Source organism: Peromyscus maniculatus, chromosome X (genome assembly GCF_049852395.1).
Source record: "Peromyscus maniculatus bairdii isolate BWxNUB_F1_BW_parent chromosome X, HU_Pman_BW_mat_3.1, whole genome shotgun sequence".
Taxonomy (NCBI): domain Eukaryota; kingdom Metazoa; phylum Chordata; class Mammalia; order Rodentia; family Cricetidae; genus Peromyscus; species Peromyscus maniculatus.
Genome location: NC_134875.1, coordinates 91440581 through 91458542, shown reverse-complemented (window position 1 = coordinate 91458542; position 17962 = coordinate 91440581). Strand labels below are relative to the sequence as shown.

Genomic DNA, 17962 nt, shown 5'->3' with positions numbered 1-17962 from the left:
TCAACCGCCTCCCCTACCTCCGAGCAACACGGCCCCGGCCCCCGCCCGTTTACAGAGCGCGCCTCAACCGTCGCTCGGAACACCCGGGCGCCACCCCGGGCCTAACTGCGGCCTCCTCGGGGCCTGCACGGCGTCGCGCGCCACGCCGCCCGGCCTAGCGCGGGAGGGCGCCTTGCGGGCCGCCGACCAGGCCGGGACCAGGCCGCCGCGCGCGCACTAGGCCCCACGGCCGCAGCGGCCCCCCCCAGACTCACCGGACGGGCGTGCGGCGGTCGGCGACGGTGGCGGGTGCTGCAGGCCGGCCTTTCTCTGGAGCACTGGGCCGGGCTCCGGCTGGTGGGGCGGGCGGAGGGAGGGAGGAGGGGCCGAGCTCGGAGCTGACAAAAAGCGGCCCAGCTCCCCGGCACGGGCCCGCCGTCAGCACGTCACGTCACCGCCGGGGAGAGAGACCCAGGAAAATGCGGAAGGATAGATGGGGCCCCCTCCTCCGCCCGGTGGGTCCCTCTGACGCCCCGGCTTTGGCGCCGCTCACGCCCCGCAACCGGGGAGCCCAGTGGCCTCGCTGCGGCGGGGTCTCCGGCGGCCCGAGTTTCCGTGACAGCGCCCCCCTTCTTTCCACCTCCGCGCTCCCTCCCGCCACCGCCGCCACACACACACCGCTGCCACTGCCGCCTCGGCTGTGAAGTCCGCACGAGGCCGTGGTCCGCCGACCCCGTCGAGAGGCGGGAGGCCCGGGCCGCCCCCTACCATGTTTGTGGGCCTCAACCACCCCCCGGGGGCCTCCAGGGAGACCTACCGCCTCTCCGCGAGGGTCCTGGCCTGAGGCGAGGGCTCGAGTGCTGTGCAGGCCCTCAGACCCCCTCCCGCCGTAAATGTGGTGTGTTTTTTTTTTTTTCTCCAGCCCCGGTGCCTGGGGAAGAAGATAAATTTAGCAACCCCCGCCGTCTCCTGTCTTCCTTTAAAAAAAAAATAACTTTGAAACAAAATGAAAATGGGCTTGCCAATTTGAATGGTCGAGGGGGGGTGTCTCCAGACCAACTACCAAACTCTGTAATTTTTTTTTTTTAATAAATAACCTGTCAGGAGGCCAAATTGGTCTTGGGGGGGTACATTTTAAAGACTTTCTCACACTGCAGTGAACAGGAATTTTTTAGTGGTAGAGTTTCTAGACACGTGTGTTACATTCTTTGGAGTGTATAAATCCTAACTTACGTATGAGTCAGGAATTCTACATTCTTCCATAAATATCTAGAAAATAAGATCTTTTTCAATAAAATTCTTAAACAAATCTCTTAAAGCTTAAGAAGAGAAGGGGAAATTATGTGATTCAACAAAGTATTTATAAACTTAAAAAATAAGAATTTTGTATTTTCCTTTGTCCAGATTACTATATTACATTTCTTTCCTTTCTTTTTTCCCCCTTCAAGACAGGATTTCTCTGTGTAACAGCCCTGGCTGTCCTGTAACTCGCTCTGTAGACCAGGCTACCCTCAAACTCAGATTCGCGAGCCTATGCCTGCTGAGAGCTGGGATTTAAGGTGTGCGCCACCACAGCAGTCTATGTTACAATCCTATATACTAAATCTAACATGTTACAACTTTTGTGAGGTACTAGGGGAGGTAAGACAATGGGGATATAGTCCAGGCTGACATGAACTTTCTGCCTCAGCTTCCCAAGTGCTGGAATCACAACCATGTGCTACCACACCCAGTTCGACATACTGGCGAAGACAATGTTGATAGCTTTTACCCTAGGTAAGACATTTTTAAATAATAAAGAACACAAAAATGATAAAGCAAATAAACAGCACACTGATGTGAAATGTCTTTCAACACGGAGGACATATATGTTAATTCCAAGAATGTAAATTGTTCCATCAAACATCTTACAATCATAAAAAGCTTTTCAAAAGGGAAAACATGTATTCTAAGAACTACCTCTGAGACAAGCATTAGTCTCCAAAATCTAGAGGCCAAGGCAAGAGGATTTTGGCAAGTTCCAGGCCAGACGGGGCTATTGGTGGGGGACTCTCTGAGGTCGAACCTATACTAAGATTGGAACAGAAAGTAGCATGACCCTGGGCAAGAACGGCATAAATTTGTGAAGTGTTCCATCAAAGTTTTTTCTGAGGATCTACTAGAATCTAGTAGGTCTATCTGGTAACCAGATAGTAATTTTCTTCTCAGGGTTTTAACTTCCTGCCACCAAACAATTTTTCTTTCAGATATAAATGACACCATCTTCATCATTTATAGAAAATCCTTCAGGCTGTGATAGGGGCTGTATCCACATAAAAATAAAACTAAACACGATGACTTCAAGTAAAGAAATGAAAAGAAGTTAAGTGCGGCACACACCTTTATCTCAGCACTCAGGAGTCTGAAGCAGGAAAATCAAAAGTTCAGGCCAGCCTGGACTACACAGGAAGACCATCTCAAAAAGTTGGAAAAAAAAAAAAAAAGTTGGCAGGCAGGCACTGCATTTCCAGATGTTCCGGAAACTGAGAAGGAAGGATTCTTTCAGAACAAGTCTTGGAGACCAGCCTCGCTAATATAGTGAGACCTTGTCTCAGGGTGGGGGTGGAAGGTAGCTCATGAAGTCACATTAATATAGTTTTTTTAACATGATAACCAGTGTTTAAAGTGCTTTATAAGGGCCTCCCCCTTAATACTAGGTTTGCCCTTAAGGGAATCTCTACGTCAGCCACACAACCATAAACAGCAGGTTCAAAACAGAAGGTCGGAATGTAGGCATTCTTGTCAATTTTTCCATTATTACCACCAACGACTCTATCAGTTGCTAAGCACTTAAGAAACGAGCGGTCAAGAAGAATAAAGAAAAAAAAAGATGCCACCTCAATTTACAAGATCACACAAGTTCTTGGGTATTGACAGTGTTAAGGAACCCTTTGTGATTCCTTGGCATATATAAAGAAACTGAACTTTGCTGGGAAAAGGCCTGGTTCTATTGCTTAGATTAGATATACTTCTCTTAAAGTGCAATGCGAAACCTCTCGATGACTGCACAAATCAAGTCAACTATATTTGTTTTAATTTTCAAAAGAGGAAAAGTATTGGGGAGGGGGATAGCTCAATGGCAAAATACTTGCCTATCATGTGCAAGGTCCTGGACTTGGTAGCCAGAACTGCACCCAAAAAGGAGGAGGAGGTGAACTATCATTAAAAACTACATCGTTTATGAAAGTACACTTGAACCTTGAGTGTGCCTAAGATTACTGAAAGCATTTGTAATCAAGCCTCGGGTGACTAAGTACCACTCACCTTGTACTTAATTTCTAATAGTGTTAGTGACTACAGAATCTTGGGCATCACTCTTCTGCCTTCTGGCTAAGATGAGTGTGGGATCTTGGTGAAACGGAGCAACAAGGATGCAACAGTTACCCTTGCAGAACTTTTAAAAAGGAGGCTGTGTGGAGTGATAAAAACACTCCTGAAAGCCCAGCAGGGTGCTACAGGTTTGTAATCTCAAGAAATGCAGAGGCTGAGGCAGGCAGGTGCTGAATTAGTTACCTACCTAGAGAGACCCTGTCTCACACAACTAACAAAACTACAGTCCTAAAGTGCTTTCATTTTTCTCAGCCAAGTAAACACAAAATAAGAGGAAATTGTATCTGGGGAAACTGAGAGCAGAATATTTCAAAGCCTATAGTAGAAATATAAAATGGCTGATTTCAAAACAGTCAAAAGGATTTTTTTTTTGAGACAGGGTTTCTCTGTGCAGCTTTGGTGCCTGTCCTGGATCTCGCTCTATAGCCCAGGCTGGCCATGAACTCACAGATATACGCCTGGCTCTGCCTCCCGAGTGCTGGGATTAAAAGCGTGCGCCGCCGCCGCCTGGCAGTCAAAAGAATTTTGATAGTATGTAAACATGTATTTGTCCCTTCAGAGCTGTTCATGTATGTTAAAAAAAAAAATCCGCTTTTGCGGATGTTTTAATCATAGAATTTCTGACATATTTATAGGTGCTTGAGCCAGAAGCCACACAAGCCTTTCGATCATTTCTCCAGAGAAAGATTAGAGCAAAAAGATGCTGTAGATTTGCACTCCATGTCTGTCACTAATAGAAATCCAAACAGAAGATGATAGAGGACTGGCTTAGGAGTAAATAGACTTGCTTGAATAAAGTTGTGATGATACATTTATTTTATATTCCAATGGTTAAAATTTGTTAATTTCCCTTAGAAAAACTATATTTATATCTGATTGTGCCCTATAAAAATTAACTGCTTGTCTGACACTAGATCCTTAAACTTACTTATACTACTATCCTTATACTTAACATGAGCAAGTTGCATCTTCTGGAAGGGGTCATTTGGCTATAATTATGCCAAAAAAGAATTTTTAAATCTCCAAGTTGTGTGCCTTCCCCAAGGAAAACATTTTTTAAAATAATTATTGACAAGCAGGTGATGTTTCAAACAATGCTTTTCCTATGAATCATTAGTTAACTAAGATAGCATATAATTCCCGAAACTCACCAATGGCCAAATTCTACCTCATAGATTAGAAATCACAGGGCATACCAAACCAACTAGCTCCACTGAAGAGGGAAAAATCAATACAGTAGCCTAGAAACAAAAGGCAGTAATCGAGAGCAGCCCTGGAGTCCAGATTTCAGCCCCTACTGTTTTCCACTGGAGTATATCAGGATTCCTCAGAGAAATGACTGAAGAATAGAAAAGCACACCATGAACCAGGGACATCTTCTACCAGAAAAGCAAGGAAAGAAAGTGTCCAAGCTTAACAAATGGTGTGGAGAAAGGTCTCAGGGGCCAGTTCAAAGATTCCAGCTGGCTAAAGTTCAGAAAATTCAAACACCCCAAGAATAGAAACTTCTGTGGATTGAAATGTACTGGATATGAAAGAAAGGTAACACCAGATGTTAGAATGTAGATTACTAGAAATGGGTTAATGTAAGTTATAAGAACTAGTTAGGAACAAGCCTAAGCTATAGGCCGAGCTTTCATAATTAATAAGGAGTCTCCATGTCATTATTTGGGAGCTGGATGGGAGGACAGAAAAAGACTTGTTACAGATATGTTCATGAATTTATGAGGCCTTACAACTAGTGATGCTTGCACAACTTGGTAAAAATGTGAAGAACTAGTAAATTCTTGGTGAGTTTGGGGGGGGGTTGTTTTCTTTTTAAGTGAGAGGGCTCAAATCTAGATCCTCAGGCAAGCCCTCTACAATTGAGCTACACCCCCAACCCCTGGTTGTTTAAGGTAAGGTTCCACTATATAGCCCAGGCTAGCCTGGAACTCACAACCTGCCTGCTTTTACTTCCTGGTTTTCAGGCACACCCTGCCAGGTTCACCACCTTAAAATGGTGATTCTGATGGTATGTAAATTATATCTTTTCTAAAATGATCACCTTTGGAGAATGCTAAGGAACCCACTCATTATTTTGAAAGCTGGTGAAGGGAAAAATGAAGCATTTGCCCCATAAGAACTGTTCCTCAGATTAACCAAATGGTTCGCCAGGGAACTGCCTTTAAATAGAAATATTCCCGCTAATACACAAAGGCGGCTTGATAAAATTAGACCATCACCATTTTGTAACCACCAGATTAATAATAGATCTTGCCAACAATAGTCAATGGCTGCTAAGCAAAAAGACTTCCAGATGTGTACCTCACGATGAACATACACAGTGTCACTTGCTTTAACTACCAATTTACAGGAAACACATGGGACAAAAAACTACATCAATAAAAAGCCAATGATGTGACCAACAACATGTTATTATAGAGACAGTCTGTAAAAGAGGTGCTCTGCTTTCTTCTACAAACAAATTATAAAGAAACAATTGGAGGGAAAGCCAATAGGGTAACCAGCACTGGGTAGAGGCAGGAGGATCAGGAGTTCAAGGTTATCCTAGGCTACATAGACCAGCCTGGACTACTTACATTCACGTCTCAAAAATAAAGAAGAAAAAAAAATTAGAAAAGCCTTAAAAGATGTCTATTAGTTAGAATATATGAACTTCAATCTTTCCTTGGTTTTGAGACAAGGTCTGGCTATGTAACCTAGGCTGGCCTGGAACTCCTAACCATCTTCCTGCTTTGGCCTTCTAAGTGCTAAGATTACAGGCATGTGTTACCACACCCAGCCTTTTCATTTCAATCTTGATTCAAACAAACAAATTCAAAACTAATGAGAGAATTGGAAAAATAATGTAATATACAGCTCATTGAAACAAATTATGGCTGGGCAGTGGTGGCATACACCTTTAATCCCAGCACTCAGGAGGCAGAGCCAGGTAGATCTCTGTGACATGTGGATCTCTGTGAGTTTGAGGCTGTCCTGGGCTACAGAGTAAGTTCCAGGAAAGGCACAAAGCTACACAGAGAAGCCCTGTCTCGAAAGAAAAAAAAAGACAGACAAATTATGAATTCATTTAGGTATGATGATGATATCAGTGTATCTAAAAATGAGTACTTATCATTGAGAAGTACAATAACAAAATATTTTCAGGTGAAATAACACACTATGGGGTGGCCTTCAAAAGACTTGGGGTGGCTGAGAATGAAACAAAGATTAAGAGTAATGTGAGTGGCTGGGTGATATCAAAGAAGCCAGGGCACAAGCAGACAGGCTGAAGCTGGATGATAGACACAAAAGGATAATTTACATTATTTTCCTCGTGTATATATCTGAAAATTTCTGCTTTCTTTTGACACAGGATGTCACCACGTACTCTTGGCTGACCTGGAATTCACTATGTGGCTCTGGCTGGCCTCAATCAAATCCATGGCAAGCCTCCTGCCTCAGCCTCGAATGTGCTGAGATTAACAGGTGTGAACCACCCTACCTGGCTTGCAATTTTCCACAGCAAGTTTCAACCCTGTATGCATACATATGTACACAAAGAACAGGGTTAGCCTCCAGTTTCAAAGCATCTTTGAAGCAGGCGAGGCAGTGCATGTAAAATGGCTTCCTTTCTCACTTTTCTATGGGCCATATGAACGTCATTGCTTCTTTCCAAAATGATCGTCACAATCAAGCGCACAGCTCAGAAGCACAGTGCTTGCCTATCAAGCATGAAGCCCTGGATTCAATCTACGGCACAGAAAGGACAAGGAGGAAGGAAGGAAGGAAACAGTAATGTTTCCCAAGTTCGTAAGGGATCACTTTGGTAAAGAGGAAGAAGCCTGGGGCCCACCTCCCAGAAACTCGAGGCCAACAGTCCAAATGAGCTGGAGTCCCAACTTTCTAATTTGTTTCATTTTGGATTTTTTTTTTTTGAGATAGGGTCTCATTAGAAATTCTGATCTGGCCAGGCGGTGGTGGCTGTGGTGGCTGTGGCAGCTGCTGCTAACACCTTTAGTCCCAGCACTGAGGAGGCAGAGGCAGGCAAGCGGATATCTGTGAGTTTGAACCAGCCTGGTCTACAGAATGAGTTCCAGGACTGCCAGGGCTACCCAGAGAAAAAGAAGCCCTGTCTTAAAAAAAAAAAAAGAAAGAAAGAAAGAAAGAAGCCAGGTAGTGGTGGTGCACACCTTTAATCCTAGCACTTAGGAGGCAGAGGCAGTGAGTTCGAGGCCAGCCTGGTCTACAAAGCAAGTTCCAGGAGACTGTTACACGGAGAAACCTTGTCTCGAAAAACAAAAAAAGAAAAAGAGAAAAAGATTCTGATCTAGTCTGCTATGGTAGTACATGCTTTTAATCCCAGCACTTGGGAGGCAGAGGCAGGAAGTGCTCTCTGAGTTTGAGGCCAGCCAAGGCTGCATAGTAGCCATGTGGTGAGACCCTGTCTCAAAAAAAGGAAAAAAAGAAAGAGAGAGAGAGAGAGAGAGAGAGAGAGAGAGAGAGAAAGAAAGAAAGAAAGAAAGAAAGAAAGAAAGAAAGAAAGAAAGAAAGAAAGAAAGAAAGAAAGAGAAAGGAGGAAAGAAAGGAAGAAAGAAAGGAGGAAAAGAAAAGAAATTCACATTTGGAGCACATAGGAGGTAGAAGCAGAGGGATCAGAGCTTCAAGGTCATCTTTGGCTATACAGTAGATTCAAAGCCAGCCTGGAATACCTGAGTCCCTACGTCAAACAAAACAAAACAAAACAAAACAAAAATGTAACCAAGAGATATCCATTTGGACGAGTAAACTGAGTCAAATAGATGGAGTTCTCCAAGGTAAACAGGCCCAACCCTTTGAGGCCCAAATAAAATGAAAAGTAAGAGGAAAGGTGAATGATCTCTCTTGCTTCTTTTTGTTGTTTTGGTTTAGTGTGATTTTGAAACAGGGTCTCATGTAGCCCAGGCTGGCCTGGAACTCAATATGTACCCAAGGCTAGCCTTAAACTCCTGCTCCTCCAGCATCTACCTCATTAGAGGTTGGATTATAGGCATGTGCTCTTGCTTCTTGAGCTTTGATACCCACCTTCTGCCCTCAGACACCAAAGCTCCTGATTCTCAGGCGTCTGGACTCAAGGCTGAATCTCAGCAGCCACTTTGCTTGGTCTCTGTCTTCCAGATGGCAAATCGAGCAGCTTCTTGTCCCCCATAATTACACAGACAAAGTCCCCTGACAAATCTCCTCTTGCCTATCTACGCACGTATTACTGGCTTTGTACCTCTAGAGAACACTAGCACAGTAGGTATGAGGTATGGGCACAGAATCTTCAGTTTAAACAGAGGCCCCTGGAGACTCAATGATTTATAACATTTGTTGCTCTTTTTCCTCTTTCTCTTTCTTTTCCTTTTGTTTGTTTGTTTTTTTGGTTTTTTTGAGTCAGGGTTTCTCTGTGTAGCCCTGGCTATCCTGGAACTTGCTTTGTAGACCAGGATGGCCTCGACCCCACAGATCTGCCTGCTTCTGCCTCCCGACTGCTGGGATTAAAGGTGTGCACCACCATCTCCTGGCACACATTTGTTGCTCTTACAGAGAGCCCAAGTTCTAGTCTGAACACCCACATGATGGCTCACAACCATCCATGGCTCCAGATCCAGGGGATCTGATGTCTTCTTCTGACTTCCTTGGATACCAGGCATGCAAGTGGTACATATATATACAGGCAGGCAAAATATTCATATTGCTTTGGGCTTAAGGTGAAGCATAGCATCATAGCAGAGTATACATATTACATAATCAATTCTCTAATTTTTTTATAGCCTGTGCTTTTGTGTCTTCCCTAATAAATCTTGCCCAAGATCATAAGGATTGACTCTTGATGTTCCTCCTAATAAATTTACATTTTAAAATTTATTTTATTTCATATTCATTGGTGTTTTGCCTGCATGTACATTTTTGTGTGAAGGTGTCAGAAGCCCTGGAACTGGAGTTACAGACAGGTGTGAGCTGCCATGTGGGCACTGGGAATTGAACCCAGGTTCTCAGCCAGTGCTCTTAATCACGGAACCATCTCTCCAGCCCCTAAATTACATTTTGAAGTCAGGCACAGTGGTGCATGTCTGTAATCCTAGCACTTAAGAAGCTGAGGCAGGAGAATGGCAGAGAGATCAAGGACAGCCTGGCCTACAATAGCAAGACCCTGTCTCAAAAAGCAAAAAGCAAAGCAAAGAAAGAAAGAAACTTTTTTATATTGGCTCAATAAGATGGTTCATCAGGCTAAAGAACTTTCCACCAAGCCTGACAACCTGAATTCAATCCCCAGACCCCATGTGCTAGAAGGAAAGAAGCAACTTCCTCATGGTATCCTGTGACCAACAACATGCCATGTATGATAGTGCATGCATGGATACACAATAAATGAATAGTTGTAGTATAAAAAGATATAAAAGTATCCTAAATCTATTATTGTGTATGGTATAAAATAAGGATTCCATTTCTGCTTTTTCTAAGTATAAAATCAATTCTATAACAATCACTAAACAGTAGACCCTTTCTCTACTGATTTGTAGCACCAACTGTACCATATACTTGTTGTTGCTGGAGTTGTCTGTTCCAAGGATTGACCCTTGAGCCTTATGCAAACTAAGCAGGGATTCTACCATGTCCTTAGTTCTATAATACATTATCTATGTTCACTCTTCTTATACAGTAACCTGCTCATCCATTCCTCCATGAAAACCACCTTGTGTCAACTGCTCTAACTGTATAACTCATGTCTTTATTCTGTTCCATCAAGTCCCTCTCCACCTCTATCTGACTGTCATTTTCCAGGATTGTCTTGGATCATTTAGAAACTTCTATGTCAAATTTAAAAAGAGCTCAGCAAGGATCTGGGGAGATGGCTCACTGGTGAAGAGCACTGGCTGCTTTTCCCAGAAGGCCTGGGTTCAGTTCCCAGCACCTACATGGAGACTCACAACCACCTTGTACTCTAGTTCCAGGGTGATATTACACCTTCTTCTGGCCTCTATGTCCCCATGGTGCATGCCCATGGTGCACAGACCTACGAACACCTATAGACATAAACTAAAATACCTCATCAAATCTTACAATCCATCCTGATGGTCTGTAAGGGCTTGTATTTTAGATTGGTTTGGTTTGTTGAGACAGACAGGGTCTCAGTATTTTTGTCCTGAATTTTGCCCAGGCTGTCATCAAATTCATGATCCTCCTTCCTCATCCTCTTAAGTGCTAGAAATGCCAGCTTGCAGGGGCCCACCAGACTTTCAAGAATATTTCTCTTCTGCTCCATGGTCTCCTTATTGACATGCCCAAGGGCAAACACCTGATCTTTGTTATTCCTTTTGCCCAGGGCTGTATCATCCCTAACACTAAAACAATGATCAAAAGTATCACAGCAAGATAGGCCTTAAGTGCAAACTGCCTGGTGCTTAATCACCTAAAGCTTGATTACCAAATGCTTTCAGTGATCTTAGGTGCCCTCAAGGCCCTAATGTACTTTCACTGATGATGCAGGTTTAATTATAGTATCATCTCTGTTCACTGGGATTACAGGTGTGCACCACCACCCTTGACTTTGATGGCATTTTTTAAACTACATTGAATTTATAGACCACTTAGAAAGAACGTTTACATTTCCCGAGCCAGGCATGGTGGTGCATGCCTATAATCCCAGCATTCAGAAGGTGGAGGCAGGGGGATCAGGAGCTCTAGATCATTGTAAACTATATAGTAACTTTGAAGACAGCCTGGGCTATATGAGACCATGTTTCAAAAATCAAAAAAGAACAAACTTGAACTGCTTACTTAGTTTTTCCATTACCTACCTATTCTTTTCTTTAATATATGCTTCATAAAAACTGGGGCTGGGAAAGTGGAGAAAGTTGAGCGCGGGCAAGGGTTCCATCTTTTTCATGTAGATGCTTCCGAAAGATCAGCACCCTCACACACACCGTGTCCTCAGTCTACTCTTAATTTGCCCCTTTGCTCACATGATTTGGGAGCTCAAATACATCACTTTCATGAGAAAAAGAAGCCTTGAGGAAATAGGTTTGAACCGTCTTTATGACCTTTGTGTTGTAAATACCCTGCAGGTGAGGAAGAGAAGAAAGCTATGACTTAATCCCCCCCTTTGTATTTTATTTTATGTGTATGGGTGTTTCGCCTGCAGGTATGTCTCTGCCCCGTGTGCGTGTGCGTGTCTAGAGCTCAAGGAATCCAGAAGAGGGTGTCTGATCCCATGGGACTGCAGTTACAGGTAGTTATGAGCTCCCATGTGGGTGCTGGGTTTGACCCTGGGTCCTCTTAATCACTGAGCCCTCGCTCTAGTCCCAACATCCTGTTTTTATTCAGTTCTGTCTGATTTATTCCCCAGTGTATTTCTCCCTTTCCTTCATAATAAGAGAATTTTAATTAGACACAGGGCTTTGCAACTAAAATATACACTTCCTGGTCCCCTTTGCCACTAGCTGTCACCACATTAATATAGTACAGGAAGGAGGGACGGAGCACTGCTGTATTCTGTATTCTAAAGAAACATTTGTACTCAATATTATAAAAAGGAATCTGCACGTACATGTTATTAGTAGCTTAGAAAGTATGTGCTGTTAATTGTTGGCTTGTTTTGCATTATCTCCCCCCCTACCCTCACCCCTCCACCCCCCCACCCCCCCACCCGTTTCCCCCAACCCAGATGTCCTGTGAGGAGGACAGGGTTGATGCTGGCAGAACGGAAGTAGGCTCAGCCTTTCCTTTCAAGTGCCTGAAGCCAGACATTCACAGGGTGAGGGGAGAGCACACCGGCTGATAACAAGAGAGGGAGGCATGGTCAGTGCAAATCTCTGAAGTGTGTTTAAGTGCCTGGCCAGAGAGGGCCAGGACAAAGGTCTGCAGAGATTCCCTGGCCGCCTCTGTCCTCCCCTCCCCCTCAGAGCCCAATGCTGCCTGAGGAAGAGATGGAAGGCAAGGGCTGTCGTGTGTTGTTTGGAAACATATTGATCTGCTGCCTTCTCCAACCCCCTGCTCTCTAGCTAAAGCACAACTTCAAGATTCGATCCCTGCCTCCACTCAGAGGCCTGTGTGGGTGAGAGGCAAAGAGAAGGCAGGCACTCAGCTTACCAGATGACCAAGTTCTTAGCGACAGAACTGGGGACGACGGCGACGGGTCAAGTGCCTCTTCAGGACCCTTTCAAACATGATGTCTGCACTCTCTTGGGCTCTGCGCCATGGCCTGATGGCTTGGACATGACAGCAGCCTGACAATACTACTTGGGATATGCAGATAAGAGGTTCCTGTTGAGTTAGTTTGCTATGGATTCCTGCCAACCCTGGACCTTCCACCACCACCACGGGATTACTTTGTGGGATGGAAATATAGTTAAAGAGTATTAAATGTCTGCGTTTTGGGGGCTCTTTGAAAAAAAGTACTCAGCCTTACCTTTCATCTTCTTGTTGTGAACAGTTAGCTCACATGCTCTAAATGCTTTCTTGTTGTGGGATATTTGTACCCTGTGGGAAGGTCTAGTGCTGTGATTGGTGTAATAAAAAGCTGAATGGCCAATAGCTAGGCAGGAGGGATAGGCAGCATTTCCAGGGAGAGAGAGGAAGTAGGAGGAAGACTCTAGGCTCATGAGGAGAAGCCAGGAGACAAGGAGAGGAACCAGGAGATGCAACACAGAAGAGAGGTAAAGCCACATGTCAGGACTAGATTACTAGGAATGAGTTAACTTAAGTTACTAGTTAGGAACAAGCCTAAACTATGGGCCAAGTTTTCATAATTAATAAGAAGCCTCTGTCTCATGACTTGGGAGCTGGCTGGTGGGACAGAAAAAGACTCCTTACACTTTCTCTTCTTTAAAATACATATGTAAAACTGTAACTTCTTTCTCAGTACCACTACCTGTATCGCTCAGGCTTCGACAGATTATTTCATTGCTTTTGAGTGCTAAACATTTCATAGGTTTTTCTTGTTTTAATTAACTGTGGGGGGTGTGTCTGTGTGTTATCTGGGGTGTGTGTAGGTGAGAAAGAGAGGCAGGAGAGACAGAGAAAGAAAGAGGGACACACACACACACAGAGAGAGAGAGAGAGAGAGAGAGAGAGAGAGAGAGAGAGAGAGAGAGAGAGAGAGAGAGAGAGACTCACGCACACCATAGCACACATGGGCAAGTCCAGAGAACAACTTGTTTGCAGGAGTTGACTCTCCTTCTTTCTATGTCGGTCCCAGGACTGAACTTTTTTTTAAACCTAGTCATTATTTAGAAGTGTTTTCAAATGTCCCTACAAAGCAGAGCCAAGTGGATCTCTATGAGTTCGAGGCCAGCCTGGGCTACCGAGTGAGTTCCAGGAAAGGTGCAATGCCACACAGAGAAACCCTGTCTCGAAAAAAAAAAAAAAAAAGAGAGAATGGCTCCTATAGTATCATATATTTGAATGCTTAGTCATCAGGAGTGGAACTGTTTGAAAGGATAAGGATTAGGAGATATGAACTTGTTGGAGGAAGTATGTCACTGTGGGCTTTGAGGTTCTAAAAGCCCATGCTTGCTGGGTGATGGTGGCGCACACCTTTAATCCCAGCACTCAAGAGGCAGAGGCAGGTGGATCTCTGTGATTTAGAGGCCAGCCTGGTCTACAGAGTGAGTTCCAGGACAGGCTCCAAAACTACACAGAGAAAACCTATCACGAAAATCTCTCTCTCTCTCTCTCTCTCTCTCTCTCTCTCTCTCTCTCTCTCTCTCTCTCTCTCTCCCTCTGAAGATCAGGATGTAGCTCTCAACTACTTCTCCAGCTCCACGTCTGCCTGCATGCTGCCATGCTTCCTGCCATGATAATAACGGACTAAACCTCTGAAACTATAAGCAAGTCCCCAATCAAATGCTTTCTTTTATAAAAGTTGCTCTGGTCATGGTTTCTCTCTTCACAGCAATAGAACACTGGCTGAGACAGAAGTTGGACCAGGGAGCAGGGTGTTGCTGTGACAGGCCTGACCATGCTGCTTGTTGGTGGAATGTGAATGTTGGGACTTTGTATTAGGAAAGCAGCTGAATGCGTTAAGGAGCCATCTTAGAAGGAGCATAAAAGACAGTGGTGCTGAGAGCAACGTAGATTATGATGACCCAGCTCAAGAGATTTCAGAAGGGAAGAGTATTATTAGTAAGTGGCCTAGGGACCATTCTTGTAATCTGGCAGAAAATGTGGCTCCTTTCTGCCCTTGTCCCAAAAATCTCCCTGAAGCTAAATTGAAGAGTTTTGGACTAATATTATTGGCAGAGGAAATTTCAAGACAGGTTAGCATTGGCTGTGTCACGTGGTTATTAGTGATCGATCACTCTTAAACAGCTCTACGATGAAAAGGAGTGAGCCAGACAAAAAGAAACACAAAATGTACAGTTTGAGGAGAAAAAATTACCAGGAACTGTAATGGAACTAATAGGTCCAGTGCTTAAGGAGATAAAAATGTTTAATGGAAATCCTGATGCTAAATGGAATAAAGTGGGACCTCAGGTCAAGACCACCCCCCAGCTAAGGACATCCCTTTTATTACATTATATTAAATTCCCTTCATTCCTTGTGTAAAGGAGCTTAAGGAAAGTTTAAGCAGTGAAGGAAACCATCAAAACCAGAAAGCTGGTGAAGATGTAATTGAGCTAGAGGGACAAGTTCCAGCCCCAGCAGGCAGCAGAACTTGAAAGGTTTGGTCAGGTGTGTGAGGCCAGGTGTGTGTCAGGTGTGTCCCTGTATGGAAGCCCAGAGAGGCCATGCATGAAGCTGTGAAGGTGAAGCCTGGATTGCCTTGGAGGGTCCATGATGTTGGAGATGCCAGAGCCGTGGGAAACCAGCCGAGGAGAGCTGCCAACAGGGAGTGGAACCAGCCCAAGAGAGAGAAGTGTGTTGCAGTCAACAAAGCTGAAAGGAGTTGGAGATCTGAAGAGCGCTTTGACATCAGACAAGGAGATGGAGAATTTGGAGTTTGCACAGCTGGTTTTGGCCTTGCTTTGATCCAGTATTTTCTGACTGTGCTCCCTTCCCTCTGTTTTGGAATGGTAATGTATGTCTTGTGCCATTATATGTTGGAAGGATGTGATCTGCTTTTGATTTTCATTTTACATACTGTATCGAGATTGCCTTGAGTCTCAGTAGAGACTTTGAACTTTTAAACATTATTGAGACTGTTATAGACTTTGGGGACTTTTGAAGTTGGACTAAATACATTTTTGCATTAAGATATAGCTACAAAAAGAAAAAAAGATATAGCTAGAAGCCTGTAAGAGCCAGGGAGTGGAATGTGGTGATTTGAATAAGAATGGCCCTCATAGGCTCCTATATTTGAATTCTTAGTCTCATCACAGCAATGCAACAGTGACTAACACATCTTGTCTCAAAGATAGATGATTGATTGATATATAGATACATTCCAATCTAAACTGGAACTGATATCTCATGCCTATAATCCCAACAGGCAGAAGGCTGAGGCAGAAGGATTGCATTAAGTTCTAGGTCAGCATGTCTCAAAAAACAAAAACCCCTAATCTACTACATACTACTTGTATAAAATAGAATAAAAATAAGCTATTAGAAAAATTATCGTTTAAGGTAATTTAAAAATATTTGTTTCATTTGTGCATGTATGGGTCTTTTGCCTGAATGTGTGTATGTACACATGTGTCTGGTGCCTGTGGAGGTCAGAAATAGGGTATGGATGCTTGTGAGCCCCATGTGGGTATTGAGAACTGAAGTTAGGTCCCCCACAAGAGCAATAAGTGCTCTTAACTGCTGAGCCATTTCTCCAGCCTCAAGATAAAATTTGTTGTTGTTGTTTTCTAGACAAAATTTCTCTGTGTAGCTTTGGAGCCTGTCCTGGAACTCACTCTGTAGACCAGGCTGGGCGCGAACTCACAGAAATCTGCCTGCCTCTGCCTCCTGAGTGCTGGGATTAAAGGCGTGCACCACCACCGCCTGGCATTAAATTATTTTTTGACCAGAATACAAATCTACTTTTTTCTTATTTACTTTTCATTGGTTTAAATCCTTGAGGGGTAATATTTTATTTTTATAAAGTATTTTTAATGATTCATTTATTTTTTATTTTATGTGCATTGGTGTTTTGCCTGCATGTATGTCTGTGTGAGGGTGTCAGATTGCCTGGAACAGGAGTTACAGACAGCTGTGAGCTGCGTGTGTGGTGCTGGGAATTGAACCCCAGTCCTCTGGAAGAGCAGCCAGTGCTCTTAACCACTGAGCCATCTCTCCAGCCCTGGGAGGTAATATTTTCAAATGACATTTAAAAAAATCGGGCCATAATTTTACCATTAGAGATGGCAGTATAAAATATTCATCACATGCTATAAAACGGTGTTGGGCCAGGTGGCACATGAATATAATACCATTCCAAAGGAATCTGAGTTTGCGGTCAGTGGGGACATACAGTGATAACTTTGTCTCACAAACAAGTAAGTTTTAAAGCCCATCCCCTCACTCTCGGCTTTTATCTTGTCCCAGGCTAGTAACAAGGAATCCACTGACTGGCAGCACTACAGGAACCACGCAAGGTTGTAGCACCGCTTTACAGTGTGCATAACATAGCATAATATTTAACTAACTTACATAACAGCCCTCCAGTTAACAACTTTAGCCCGATCGGGTCTTGAAAATTAAGCCAGGTTTTAAAAAAAGACTCCTCCATTCCCACACCAGATATAGTCAATAAAAATGCTAAAATAAAGCCCAGCACGTAAAGCCAGGCGTGATGGCACATGCCTTTCATCCCAGAAGCAGAGGCAAGTAGATGATGGATCTCTGTGAGTGGGAGGCTAGCCTGGTCTACATACATAAAGCGTTCCAGGGCAGCTAAGGCTACATATAGCAGGTCAAAAAAAAAAAAAAGCTACAATAAGTGATAATTTAACATTACACTTTGAGGCAAAAAAAAAGTCACTAATTACAAGACAAGAATTCTTAGTCAGAGAATATCATATGGAACAAATTTGGATGGTGCCCCGGTCTTGAATGAACCACAAATGTTTTCTGCTTATTTATTTCTTTTAGCATACAGACATCAAGCAAAAGAAATAAACACCCTCAAATTGAGAACAAAACAGGAAGCAGCAGCTGGCAGAACTGTGGAAAGTTTGGTAATTCTGGCCAAGGTGAGGCAAAGCCAAGGACGCAGCAGGAGTCTGACAGAGCAAAATTACAATTTCAATCAAGTCTGAATTGTGCGTACAAGACTCCTGGCAACTGAGCAGTTTTTAATAGTGCCGCTATGTGAGGGGGAATTTCACATGAAAATCAAGGGAGAGAGCAGTCCATGATCAGGTCTGCCGAGGGAGGCACTTGGAGATTTTACCATGAGATAACTGGCTGGGTAGAAAAACAGGGATTAGGAACAGAAAGTCAAGCGGAGCCTGAGCTCTGGAGCAGATCATGGCACACTTCGATGCTCACACAGTCACGGGCCGCTGTAAACATGCTTCTTGGAACACAGAGGGTCCAGGTCTGGGCCTGAGGGGGCGCCTGTCCTTGTAGCCAGCTCTCACAGAGAGGCCCCAGATTGCTGCTGCTCTGAGCAGCAGGGGATTCTGGGATCCTGCCGAGCTTGACTTCTCTCCCACCCCACCAAGCATGGAGCCTTGTCACT

At 44.0% G+C, this 17962-nt stretch overlaps 1 protein-coding gene across 7 annotated transcripts in view; it reads right to left on the bottom strand.

Annotated features, from left to right (window-relative positions):
• The window catches only part of Zfx (zinc finger protein X-linked), a 75989-nt gene that overhangs the window by 45671 nt on the left and 12356 nt on the right, over nt 1-17962 (bottom strand). For 2 of the 7 annotated variants that reach the window (XM_006990113.4, XM_016008396.3), the window contains exon 1: nt 255-503. The exons of 3 other annotated variants lie outside the window; for them this stretch is intronic. The gene's annotated coding sequence lies outside the window, so the exon portion shown is untranslated. Of the gene's footprint in view, nt 1-254; nt 510-796; nt 839-17962 lie in introns of those variants that run through there. 2 more of the 7 variants (XM_076561968.1, XM_076561969.1) reach the window with 2 other exon arrangements.